Source organism: Arachis ipaensis, chromosome B09, assembly GCF_000816755.2.
Source record: "Arachis ipaensis cultivar K30076 chromosome B09, Araip1.1, whole genome shotgun sequence".
In the NCBI taxonomy this organism is placed as follows: Eukaryota; Viridiplantae; Streptophyta; class Magnoliopsida; order Fabales; family Fabaceae; genus Arachis; species Arachis ipaensis.
Genome location: NC_029793.2, coordinates 136,120,886 through 136,129,539, shown reverse-complemented (window position 1 = coordinate 136,129,539; position 8,654 = coordinate 136,120,886).

The window sequence follows — 8,654 nt, the reverse complement described above, 5'->3', positions numbered from 1 at the left end:
GCTTTTTCCAAATCAATAAACACCATGTGTAGATCCCTTTTATTACTACGATACCTTTCCATCATCCTTCTTAATAGGTATATCGCTTCAGTGGTATATCTGCCTGGCATAAATCCAAATTGGTTCTCTGTTACTTGTGTCTCTTTTCTCAACCTCCGTTCTATCACCCTTTCCCACAACTTCATAGTATGACTCATAAGCTTAATCCCTCTATAGTTTCCGCAGCTTTGTATATCCCCCTTATTCTTGTAGATAGGTACCAAGGTGCTCTTTCTCCACTCATCAGGCATCTTCTTAGACCTTAAAATCTCATTAAAAAGCATGGTTAACCAGTTGATGCCTTTTTCTCCAAGACCCTTCCAAACCTCAATCGGGATATTATCAGGTCCTACTGTCCTGCCATTTTTCATCTGCTTTAGAGCCTCTTTTACCTCGAAGTCTCGAATCCTTCGATAGTAGTCAAAGTTTTGATCTTCTTCCCTTGTGCATAAACGACCAAGGCCAAATTCGCCATCGCCACCATGAATTCGGCATGGTTGTCCGCCGGTTGCTCGTTCCTATTCTCACGTGAACGTGCTCGACCTCATCCGCGAGTAGCCATGTAGGATTCCTGTCTACACCAAACAATCGATATCAAGGTGATCAGTCTCAATATCAAAAGTCTAGTGCTTCAATTTATCCCAAACAGGCACTCACAAACAAGCATGCTATGCATATATCAAACAGATAACCTAATAGCATCAAAGAAAAGACACAGAGTATGCAATGAAGCACAATCCGTCCATCCCTCAGGCTCACGAGGACGAACCTCTCTGATACCACTAAATGTAACACCCTAATTAGCCCAAGCCTTACCTCGCGTCGTAAAGCAAAGGTTATTCAAAGGTTACGACAGTTCTAAGATTTTACATGCATTATATAGAAGGAATTTAGTAATATCTAGAAGCCTGATGAAGAATGTAGCTCGAAATATGGATATCAAAAGCGCAAGCGTACTAACGAAGCTACTGACTTAAAGCATAAGAAAACAAGTATAGAATAACAAAACATCATAGTATAATAGTATATTATCATAAGATTCTAGCCACGACTCGCGGAGTTTAAGTCGGCTAGCCATATACAAACCATGTATGAAACCAGACAGTAAAAACAGCTTATACGAGTTTTGTTCTCTCAATACAAGCATCTAGGCCAAAGCAAAATACAAAAGTGAGACATATATATATATAATAAATCAAAAGGACTCCAAAAGATATCCAGATCCTCCGCTCCTGTCACCAATCAGACAACTCACTGAGGTGGGTTGTGACCTGCATATGAAAAACACAACAAAATATGGTATGAGAATCAGAGGTTCTCAGTATGGTAACAATTCCCAGTGATGTAGGATATAAGACCCCGGGACGCCAAAGGCAATCCTAGACTCCTTATCCATCACAATATTCAAGCTTAAAGCATTCTAAAACAAATAAGCATAATATGTACTTCCTTAATACACCTTAAGCCGTAACTCAGGAATTTCTACTCTAATCAAATACTGCTGTCCCACAGCCTTCACCAACCGATCCACCATGCGACCCCATCGCCACCGCCTTCCGAACCCTCTCAGCTCTAGCAAAGCACAAGTATATACAATACAAGTAAAACACAAGTAGAGGCATATACAGCAATTAATACAAGTATCAATTAGACATGTTTAACAGATAGGGAGAAACAATATCAAGACGGCAAAGCATACAAACAGGTAGAAAATGCATATGATGAATGCCTGCCCTACTGGCTGTGATATCACATTGTCGGTTCAACTGCCAACCCGACACATCTCCATGGAGATGTTGCCCTTCGGATTCATGGTGTGGGAACCCCGAGATATAGTGCTCGGATCACTGTCCAGCATTTTGCGCCTGCACGCTCTGATGATCCGAAGGGATGCGAGCGGGATCTAATGCCTCCGACCTCACATCTAAGCGCAAGCGGGACGAACCATCGGCCTTACGCCGCTGCCGCTACTATAAATCAAAAGACTTCAAAAGATATCCGGATCCTCCGCTTCTGTCACCAACCAGACAACTCACCGAGGTGGGTTGCGACCTGCATCTGAAAAACACAACAGAATATGGTATGAGAACCGGAAGATTCTCAGTATGGTAACAGTTCCCAGTGATGTAGGATATAAGACCCCGGGACGCCAAAGGCAATCCTAGACTCCTTATCCATCACAAGATTCAAGCTTAAGGTATTCTAAAACAAATAAGCATAATATGTAATTTCTCAATACAACTTAAGCCTTAGTACCATAAAAGGATAATATATCTTAGGGGATTTCTACTCTAATCGAACACCGCTGTCCCACAGCCGTCACCAACCGACCCGCCATGTGACCCCATTGCCACCGCCTTCCGAACCTCCTCAATCCCCGTAAAAGCACAGGTATATACAATACAAGTAAAACACAAGTAGAGGCATAGATAGCAATTAATATAATTAGCAATTAGACATGTTATACAGGTAGAGGAAACCAATATCAAGTCGGCAAAGCATACAAACAAGTAGAAAATGCATATGATGAATGCCTGCCCTACTGGCTGTGATATCACATTGTCGGTTCAACTGCCAACCCGACACATCTCCATGGAGATGTTGCCCTTCGAATTCATGGTGTGGGAACCCCCGAGATATAGTGCTCGGATCACTGTCCAGGATTTTGCGCCTGCACGCTTTGATGATCCGAAGGGATGCGAGCGGGATCTATTGCCTCCGACCTCACATCTAAGTGCAAGCGGGATGAACCACCGCCCTTACGCTACCGCCGCTACCTCGACAGGCGGGATCCAACCTCGGCCCCTGCCGGGCGCAAAGCGTCTCATAGTCTCAATGAAAAAGTGGTATAGTGATTTTCAAAATATTTTTAGCACAAGATAGATCCATTACTTCATTCAGAGTCCTCGACTCCTTTCAACCACTGTTCATGCACATTTCAGTTCCTTGGTTTCGCATTTAATCCATTAACCATTTATCACACATCATCAAACCTTCCCCAGTACAGCAAAACCCTAGTTCTCCGTTTGCTAACTTTTTTCAAATAATAGTGTCTAAAACCCTTAAACTATTTCCCATGTTTGAACACCCAAAAATATGCCCAAGAGTCTTAGAAAGGTATTATGGAGGCTCACAACCTCGTCGGGAAGGTAAATTAGTTTAAAACAAAGCAAAATTTGAGAAACAGGACGTTTGCGTCCGCACAAGGGTGTGCGTGCACACACCTAAGAAATTTTTAAAAGTGTGCGTACGCATAGGTATCAAAACATAAAAGGATCTGTTCACTCGCATAACCTGTGCTAGCGCTCCCAACAGACGGGCCTGCCCAACGTGTGCGTGCGCACAGGTCTGTGCGGACGCACAGGTTGCAATTTTCCTATCAGTGTTCGCACGCACAAGCTGTGCCAGCGCTGCAAGTAGAGCGCCTGCCTCTGCGTGTGCGGACGCGCAGGTCTGTGCGTGTGCACAGGTCACAATTTTTGTAGAGTGTGCGTGCGCACATACCAGAAAACTCAGAATTCTGTAACTTTGCAGAATTTCCAATTTTCAACACCAATTTTTGAATGATCATAACTTCCTCTAAAAAATTCCAAATTTTACAAAATTTATACCAATTTAAAGGATTTTCAATTATCTTCAATTCTAAATAAATTTCAACAAAATTTAAAGATCGAGGCAAGAGTTATGATCAAACAAAGTTCACTGAAATTCATATTTTACCCAAAATTACCATTTTCACAATTGCATTGCAAAACACTATGTCATACCACACCAAAATTACCACATTTTCTTCACTTTTCCCCATCCACAATATTCATTTCAATATATCTCATATATCAAGCTTCATCAACAAATTTCAATTACATTATCAATCATTCAACTCCAAAATTACATTTATCAACATAACCCACTACTCAACCTTATAAAGCATTCGTCCTCTTCATGTTACTATCAATCATCATTATCAACTCAAAATTCTTCATTTCATCAAACATCATCATACAACAACATCCAACAACTCATCAACCATTCAAATTCAATCCTATCTTATGGGTCACTAGCCTAAGTGTCCATGAATATTATATACTACATAGAGGAAACCGAAACTATACCTTGGCCGATTCCCAACATAAACCAAATGAGCTTTCAACCAAAATCCAACCACCAATATAGCTCCAACAAGCTCCAAACTCACAATAATCAAGCTATACACATATAAATCACCACAAAATCAACCTAGGGCTCAATATAAACCAAAAGTTTACAAGAGTTCAAAGCCTCTTACCTCTCCCAATAGATTTGTGTGGCAAAACCCAAAGCTAAGCAAGGATTAGAGTGAACCTAAACACCAAGAATCACAAAAACTCACTCCATCAATAACCCTAGGTACTCGAAATTTTGGAGGGAAGAACTGGGGAGATTTCGAGCTTACCTCTAGAGTTTTTTGGGTGGGTTTTGTAGATCTCTTCGCAAGAAACACGTAGCCACTGACGGCACGCAAATCGGAGCTCTAGAACTCAACATATGAGCTTGAGAAGATTGAGGTGATTAGGGTTCCACCTCTTCTTCTCTTCCTCTTTCAATTTCTGAAGTGTGTGTGTGTTTATGAGAGTAAATACCCATAGTCGTCCCTGAGATTCACGCAATTACTCATAGTAATCCCTAAGATCCCGATTTCCCTATTGTAGTCCTCTAGATAGAGCTCCGAGCACTCAAACTGGTCCCTGGCCATATTTCAGGTGATGACTCATCATCGGAGCGCTGACGTGGCCGCAGATTGACACGCTGGAGGGCTCCTAAGTCCCAACGGCTAGCTGAGCTGGCTAATTTGTAATTTATACCCATATTGGTCCCTCGTACTATATATAACCCTAAATCCCCAAATTCTCAGATACTTCATCCCTTTGTCTTGTTCATCTATTCTTCTTCTTCTTTTATACACTTCTTTCTGTGTGAGTTCCAGCTGGGGCTGCTACTCATGTCGATGATGGGTGGTGGTAGCACTGCAGGTTGAATCTCTGTTCGTTCCCCATCAAGCTAGAACTGGAGTAGAACGCAAATGAAGAGCAGAAAATCGGTCCCGCTAGAATGGTGCGGTTGTGGCTGCAGGCCAGTCCTCAGATGGTCTGGCATAGATTCGAATCCGAACAAACCATTTTATGGCTGCTCCAACTATAATGTGGGTTAGAATAATTACTTGTGTTGTTATGATTCTCCTCCCCTGACTGTTCTTGTGTTGTTCCTCTCTGAACTTTGATCCTTTCTTGGTTACAGACAAGTGGGAAGAGATGGTGCGGGCTTTTGTGTGGGCAGATTCTGTGAATGAGGAACAGGTTGAGAAGTCAGAATTGTGTGGTGATGAAGTGAAGATGAACTTTGATTGGAGGTTTCGAAGGTTGGAGGAGGATGTCCAGATGCAAAAAGTGATTATCCAGTTGTTAGTATTAGCTGTGTTTGTATTGATAGTGTTGTTAGTGATCTTGTATTGTAAATGATGAATGAGTTGGTGGTTTAGGATTTCCTGTTAGCAACAGATGTAAAAAACTGCTTCTTGATGGAATGAAAAATGCTGTTAACTATGAAACTGTTGTTAAGATAAATTTCACTATTTATCAAAAAAATAAAAAAACTGCTTCCACCTGAATGGTAAACCACAAAGCATAGTATATTAAAATAAATATCATAGTTTATCAAAAAACAACAAAAGATGAAGGTAAAAGGCAGCCTAGAAACTATTATGCTGCTATCTGTAGTTTCATCAAAAGCATGGCATATCAAAAAGGCCTTTGGATCACAATTCACCATCTAGTCATTGTACGATGAAAAAGACTAATTACACAAAACAGAAACTCCTAAATATGGCTGAATGAGCTTCTGGTCCAAGCATCCATCGGCCACTTCTCTAAATATGCCCAAGCATCATCATTTAACCTTTTGATATTGTCCATTCCATCTCTGAATTCTTGGTATGTTGTTGCCCTTGCACATTCCCACAAAAGTTCCCATAGTTGTAAGTCCTTCCAATTCTTGTTGAAATTTTTTCATAAATGCCAGACGCAGAAACGGTGATGCACATCAGGCATCACCTCTTTCACTGCTGATATCAGTCCCTGCCAGATTCAGGAAACATTATACATATATAGCTTCAACAAAATGTACACATATATGACCCTGACTTTATATTCGTGACCCATAATAGTCCCTAACGTTTATGCTTATCCCCATAAAGGTCCTTAAAATTTACAATCGATCCCCATAAAAGTCCCTAACAGATATGCATATAATCAGACAATGATTCAGGAGCTAAACTATAAAAAAAAACATGTGTTATAATGCAATTGGAGTGACAAATTTCTTCTAAAAAAGATGGTATCAAATGAATAAACTTGGTTTACCAGAGACATCATGTAAAAAGTTAGTAAGAACGTGGGGTATGTTACTATTTAAAAACTATCATCAATTAAGTATTGAAGCCAAAAAAGAACAGAACATATAAGAAGAAACCTATACCTCAATTTGCTTTGGTCAACTAAGGCAATAACAATCTATTTCCCTGACAATATGAGAATGAGAATCTCTCTTCCACTAATTGATCTACACTGCAAGACGATGGAAATGTTTTCTGACTAAATATTATAAATAAATGACAAAGTTGCTAGTGAATAAAATGCATCAAGTTGTTAGTTTCCTCAAGTCCAACAAATCTGGCAGAACACAACTTTATTTTTTATTCTTTTTTTTGTGTGATAAAAACACCACTTTCATTTTCCTATTCTTATTAAAAGTGCAACTAATTTTCCACCATTCAATTAGTTCTTGTTAAAATCTAAGTATAACAATAAACCATTAATAGACCTGTATGTCAATTCCAGATTCCACTGCCTTTTGAAATAGCATATCTAGTCTGACTAGATTATTAGGTAATTCTTCCTACACAACATTTATCACAAATTTCAAAGAGGCATTTAGCCAAGCGTGAAAACATTTTAGGCAAAACAAGTCCACCTTGCTATCAAACTTAACTATATAGTAATCAATAGTGTACTTCAAGACAATGTAAGCTTTGATAAATTTATTGTAGTACTAGTATATTTTAACTCATATCCAAATCACTATCAAATAAAAACTCATCTCTTAAATTCATCTTACTACAAAAACTTAAGTGCACAAAGATAAAATTAAGATAAAAGCTCATTATTTGTCCCTGAAATTTTTGGAATATCAACATGCTCTTGAAAAGATTATAACAAGTGGTCCTCAAATAGAAGTAATTAGTCCAGGAGTTACTGTAGGATGGCCAAAAAAAATATCACTCCAGGATCAAGTGAATCTCTGAAAAATTAAACTAATATTTGAAAAACTATTCATAAGCTGGGATTTTTTTGTTGGCACTTTGGGTTGGGTAGGAGTCTTTTACACTGGTGGTGGCTGTGTGACTTTAGATGTAGTATGAACTTTGGTGTTAGAGTGTGACATCAACACCTCAAGAACACATTTTAGAACCATATCCCTGTATCATTCCGGTTAAATATAGCAACCCCACAAATCCCAGCCAACCTTCAAACCCTAGATACTACAACGACCCCAAAACCCCCAAACCTCAAACACACAAATAACTTGCATATCAACAACCAACACTGAATCGAAAATGCAAAGTAAAAAAAAAGGGAGGGAGATTACCTTGAATACGATCACAAAGTCCGAACCTCTTGCTTCTGGTGATGGAGGGGAAGAATGAAAACCTCTTGCTTCTTCTTCTCTCAACTTTTTCAACCCAGGGATTAGAACCCTACGGTTACGCCATTGATTAGTATACGAAGATGGAGTCAGAGGGTGGAAGAAGAAGAGACGAGTGAAGTTTGTATTGGCGAGAAAACTGATATTCATGCTAAATAACGTCAAAACGGCGACGTTTTTGGCTATCAAGGGTGCCAAATTAAAACGACGCCGTTTTGGAGCCTTCCAGCGTGGCAATCCGTAGCCACATCAGCGCTGCGGTGATGAGTCATCACCTGAAATATGGCTAGGGACCAGTTTGAGTGCTCGGAGCTCTATCTGGAGGACTACAATGAGAAAATCGGGATCTTAGGGATTACTATGAGTAATAGCGTAAATCTCAGGGACGACTATGGGTATTTACTTGTGTTTATGAGGTTAGGGTTCATTAAATGAACCTTTATATATGTTGGACTTTGGCCCAACTTGGGCCCGGTTCAACCCGTTAGCTTTTTTAGCCCGTTTGGCCCAACTTCGGGACAGACCTTTAAAATTAACGCCCAGTTTTCTATTTCTACTGTTTTTCTAAGGTTTATGACTGTTTCTACTTTTTCTTGCACAGCACCGGGCAGACTTGAACCGATTTAACCGGTTCAACTATCAGTTCACGATTTTTCACGGTTTTTTGCAGAAAACACATTTTCTGACTCAGAAAGACACACTGAGTCCTAAAATGATGTTTAAAACCTCAAATTCTCACTCTAACTTTTCAGAATTAAATTTGGACAATATAATCACTTAATTAACTGGTTCGATTAATTACGGTTCTTACAGAAAGCAGATACCCACAGTTATCTATAGATATTCTTTGAATTTTTTAAATAAAAAAACTCATAATA